The 5,835-nt window shown below is 44.0% G+C and overlaps 1 pseudogene; it reads left to right on the top strand.

Annotated features, from left to right (window-relative positions):
- On the top strand, positions 1–842 carry LOC139250443 (zinc finger protein 154-like; annotated as a pseudogene).
- Positions 843–5,835: the final 4,993 nt, after the last annotated feature.

The raw sequence follows: 5,835 nt of genomic DNA, 5'->3' as shown, positions 1-5,835 counted from the left end.
TCGTCCAACCTGGAGAGACACAAGGACACCCGCACCACGGAGAAACCGTGGAAATGTGGTGACTGTGGGAAGATGTTCAGGTCACCGTCTGCACTGGAAATTCATCGACGCAATCACACTGGGGAGAGGCCGTTCACTTGCCCCGTGTGTGGGAAGGGATTCACTTGTTCATCCCACCTTGTAACTCATCAGCGAGTTCACACTGGGGAGAGACCATTCACCTGCTCTCACTGTGCGAAGGGATTCACTCAGTCATCTGCCCTGCTGACACACTGGGGAGAGACCATTCACCTGCTCAGTGTGTGGGAAGGGATTCACTCGGTCATCCGACCTGCTGAAGCACCAGCGAGTTCACACTGGGGAGAGACCGTTCACCTGTTCTGAGTGTGGGAAGGGATTCACTCAATCATCTCACCTGCAGTCACACCAGCAAGTTCACACGTCAGAGAGACTGTTCACCTGCTCTGACTGTGGGAAGAGATTCAATCAGTCATCCAACCTGCTGAAACACCAGCGAGTTCACACTGAAGAGAGGCTGTTCACCTGCTCTGAGTGTGGGAAACGATTCACTCGGTCATACAACCTGCTGAAACACCAGCGACTTCACAAGTGACTGCAGGGATTGGATTCTGCTGTTATTGCTGCTGTTGGTCACATCCCGACTGAACCATGTTCATTATGACAGTTGGGGTTTGTTTCTGCCGATAATAACCCTATAACTGGGCTGGACTTTAATATTCTGGATATATTGCTGATTGTGTTCTCGGGGTTGCAGTGTCCATTTAAGAAACGCTGTGTGTTATTCTTCCCTTTAATGCAGTGACTCTCAACAGAAATTTAGTTTGCAATAAAATTATGAACTTTTACTACAATGCTGAATTGATCTTTGTTCAAAATTTACAATCGTGTAAAAGTTTCCACTGAATAAAATCTCCAATTAGAAAGAGCTTGCTGACAAATCTTACTGATTTGTACATTACACACAGTGGCCCCTCCATTATCCACCAGAAAGAAGGGGAATGGGAATTGGTGGGGAATCCATGTCCCTAAATGTTGCCCCTCCCGTCTGGTGTAGCAATCCCCTCGGCACGGGAATGGAGACAAGTCCAGACCAAAACTGTGTGCAGTACTTCAGGTGTGGTCTTACTAACGCCCTGTACAGTTGTAGCAGGACTTCCCTACTTTTATACTCCATCCCCCTTGCAATAAAGGCCAGCATTCCATTTGCCTCCCTGATTAATTGTTGTACCTGATGGACCCACATAATCCATATGCCTGATACGAGACTCCCAGAGCAAGCGCTCTGCTCGAATCTTCAACACGGCAAGCGAGCCCCAGTGGGGCAGGGGAAATGCTTCAAGGTGAGCCTCAAGGCCTCCTTGAAGAAGTTCCACATCCCCACCGACACCTGCGATTCCCTGGTGCAAGAACGTTCAAAGTGGAAGAGAATAATCCGTGAAGGCATCGAACACTTCAAGTCTCTTCAGCTGAAGCAAGCAGAGACCAAGCGCATACGATGGAAGGAGCGCACGACAACCCAAGCACTTCAACAAACCGGCACTTCAACCAACGTACTTTCAACCAACGTCTGTCCATCCTGCAACAGAAACTGTAGATGGACTTAACAGACATCTGAGACCTCATTTTTAATGTGGAAGCAAGTCATCCTCGACTTCGAGGGACTGCCTATGATGATGATGGTTGGTTTATATCAGACAGGAGGAGATTGGTATCATGGAGTGATAGCAGTTTGCAACACAGAAGGAGGTCATTTGGCCCATCGTGTCTGTGCGGCCGAAAAAGAGCTATCCAACCTAATCCCACTTTCCAGCTCTTGGTCCGTAGCCCTGCAGGTTACGGTACTTCCAGTGCATATCCAAGTACTTTGGTAAATGTGATGAGGGTTTCTGCCTCTACTACTCTTTCAGGCAGTAAGTTCCAGACTCTCACCTCCCTCTGGAGGTTATGCTAGAACTGTGTAAAACACTAGTTATGCCACAGCTACAGTAATCACACAGTTCTGGTTACCACATTAAAGGAAATATATGATTGCAGTGGAGAGGGTACAGAGGAGATTTATGAGGATGTTAGCTGGACTGAAGAATTTTAGCTATGAGGAAAGTTTGGATGGGCTGATGTTATTTTCTTTGGGATAGAGGAGGCTGAGGGTCAACTTAATTGAGGTGTATGAAATTATGAAGGTCCCAGATGGAGTGGATAGGAAGGACAAAAGAATATAAGAAAAATAAATAGGAGCTGGAGTAGGCCACACCTGCAAACCTGGTTTCAATTTAAATTTGAATCCACTCAACAAATGTATAAAAATATGTACAAGTAAACCGATCACATCAAATAATTAGCACAGATTTAGAGTCACCAAGATGAACAAGTAAACACATCACGGGCCAATAAACCATATATTCACAGGAGAAAGTCTGTTATCTAACTCCTCGAATGTCAGTTGGTGAGATGAGACTGAATCACTTTATATACACAACAGCATCCATTCCCACTGTCCCCACATTTCCAGTGTTGAGTCAGGTGGGATCACCAGTCTCCCAGGCTGAACGATTGGTTGAAGGTGTATCCACACACACAGCATGTTCCTGTTTCTCCCCGCTGTGATTGGTGTTTTTACAAAGGCTTATAATAAGGTGATCCTGATCAGTCTGGGAATCTGTCAAATCTTGACACGATGTTTGGTTTGAGTTTCCCAGCTGCAGATCCTCCCCTTCTAATACTCAGCAAATAAATGGAGGTTACTAACATTGTTACTGTAAGTACAGGATAGAAATTCAGAACAGGCAATTTTAGATTCTATACAACATTCTGTCCCTCCTAACCTGTAAATTCCTTATTCTAGACACTCTTCCTCCATCCTCACTGTCTAAAATCAACATTCATACGAACATATGAAATAGGAGCAAGAGTAGACCATTTGGCCCCTCGAGCCTACTGCACCATTCAATAAGATCATGGCTGATCTGATCATGGACTGAGCTCCACTTCTCTGTCCGCTCCCCATAGCCACTTATCCCCTTATCGTTCAAAAATCTGTCTATCTCCGCCTTAAATATATTCAATGAGTGAGCTTCCACAGCTCTCTGGGGCCAAGAACTCCATAGATTTACAACCCTCTGAGAGTTCTCCTCATTTCAGCTTTAAATGTGTGGCCCCTTATTCTAAGACTATGTCCTCTAGTTTTAGTTTTCCCTATGAGTAGAAATACCCTCTCTGCATCCACCTTGTTGAGTCCCCTCATTATCTTATAAGTTTCAATAAGATCACCTCTCATTCTTCTGAACTCCAGTGTGTATAGTCCCAACCTACTCAACCTATCTTCATAAGTCAACCCCCTCATCTCCAGAATCAACCTCGTGAACCTTCTCTGAATAGCCTTCAATGCAAGTATATCCCTCCTTAAATACAGAGACCAAAACTCTATGCAGTACTCTAGGTGTGGCCTCACCAATACCCTGTACAGTTGTAGCAGGACTTCTCTGCTTTTATACTCTATCCCCCTTGCAATAAAGGCCAACATTCCATTTGCCTTCCTGATTATTGCTGAACCGGCATACTAACTTTTTGTGTTTCATGCACAAGGACCCCCAGGTCCCTCTGTACTGCAACAGTTTGCAATTTTTCTCCATTTAAATTATAATTTGCTTTTCTATTTTTTCTGTCAAAGTGGATAACCTTACATTTTCCCACATTATATTTCATCTGCCAAATCTTTGCCCACTTACTGAGCCTGTTTATATCAAGTTGCAGATTTGTCATGTCCTCCTCACAATTTGTTTTCTCACCTATCTTTGTATCATCAGCAAACTTGGCTACTTTATACTCGGTCGCTTCATCCAAATCATTAATATAGATTGTAAATATTCAAGGGCCCAGCACTGATTCCTTCGGCACCCCACCAGCCACTGTTTGCCAACTGGAAAATTACCCATTTATCCCGAATCTCTGTTTTCTATTCGTTGGCCAATCCTCTATCCATATGAAAATATTACCCCCAACCCCTGAGCTTTTATCTTGTGCAGTAACCTCTTATGTGTCATCTTATCGAATGCCTTCTGAAAATCCAAATACACCTCATCCACTGGGTCCACCTTATCCACCCTTCTCGTTACATCCTCAAAGAATTTGTCAAAAATGATTTCATTTTCATAAAACCATGAATCATGCCTTTCCAAATGTCCCGTTACTGCTTCCTTAATAATGGACTCCAGCATTTTCCCAAAGGCAGCTGTTACGCTAACTGGTCCATAGCTTCCTGCTTTTTGTCTGTCTCCTTTTTTGATAAGGGTGTTACATTTATGGGTCTCCAATCTGCTGAGACCACCCCAGCACCCAGGGAATTTTGGCAGATTACAACCAATGTTCTTTGCTGGCTTTTAAAAATGTCATTTCAGCATCTGAGATTTATTATCTCCAGAAAGTACAGAAAGTACTGGGTGCAATTCCACAGACATTACTTAAGCTCTAGTGCCTCAGTCGACTCAGTGAATGCCAGCAGGATTTCCACTGTGGCAGGCAACACAGCATCAAATCCTGTCCTCCAATGACATCCGCACAGTGGAGGTCACTGTATCAGTATGAAGAGCAGGGGCACTGGCTGATTTTTTTATCTCTTATTTAGCCCAATGGTACTGGTTCCAATTATAGCCGTAAACTGCTGCCTTGGCTGAGATCAACTAACAGCCCAGATCTAGGATCGAACTTGGGACCTTCCAAGTCAGTACTGCAGTTTGTTCTAAAATTTGGGGGTTGGGGGAGCGTGAGAATAGAATATTTTGAAACAAATTTTACTCCACCCTTAAATGAAATCTTCATCACACTGCTCAATTCTGAAGTCTTTCCAAATTATACAAAATTATACAATTATACAATAGATAATCAAAAACAGTGAGACATTTTAGAAAGGCTCAAGTCACTGAAATCGACACCTTTACAATCACTGCACAGTACAAAGGGAGTCACTGTTAATGGGAGCTCGGTTCGTGAAGTCGTCTGACACCCAAGATAAACTGGACTGTCCCTTTAACTCTAAATATTCAGAGAAAGGGGAATCCCTGTCCATTTAAATATCTGCTCTATTTCCCCAGACAATGGGAGGAGGAATAGCGCGTGATAGGTTATTGGTTATTGTCAGAAGCACTTTTCAGACAGGCTAATAATTGGATGTATCCAGCATAACAAATGTATCTATCTGTTCTTGTTCCAAAATCCCAAAATCTAATGCCCCTAATGAAATGTTCGGTGAGATTTGTAGAGATGTGTTGGAAGGGAGGAAATGAGGCTTGCAGGAAATAAGGTACAGTTTATGAGGCTGTTTTGAGACTCGTCTGCATGAGGTTAAAAGCATAAAATGGAAAAGGGCTCATCCAATGACACTTATATTGTCAATAATGCTTTCCAAGTTAATCACTTTCTCCTAAGCCTCATCATCATCACCATAGACAATCTCTCAAAATCGAGGAAGACTTGCTTCCACTCTAAAAGTGAGTTCTCAGGTGACTGTACAGTCCAATACGGGAATTACAGTCGCTGGCACAGGTGGGACAGACAGTTGTGAAGGAAAGGGTGGGTGGGGAGTCTGGTTTGCCACACGCTCCTTCCACTGTCTGCACTTGTTTTGTGCATGTTCTCGGCGACGAGATTCAAGGTGTTCATTGCCCTCCGGGATGCTCTTTCTCCACTTATGGTGGTCTTTGGCCAGGGATTCCCAGATGCCTAATATCCTATTGACTACCCCAACCACTAATCCCATTCCTAACAAATAACCACAGCCACTAACCGTGAAACCTGCACCCAAACGCCAGCCCCTAAGCA

This window comes from Pristiophorus japonicus, unplaced genomic scaffold (assembly GCF_044704955.1).
Source record: "Pristiophorus japonicus isolate sPriJap1 unplaced genomic scaffold, sPriJap1.hap1 HAP1_SCAFFOLD_375, whole genome shotgun sequence".
Classification (NCBI taxonomy): Eukaryota; Metazoa; Chordata; class Chondrichthyes; family Pristiophoridae; genus Pristiophorus; species Pristiophorus japonicus.
Note: the sequence above shows the minus strand (reverse complement) of the source record. Positions and strands in the feature narration are given on the sequence as shown.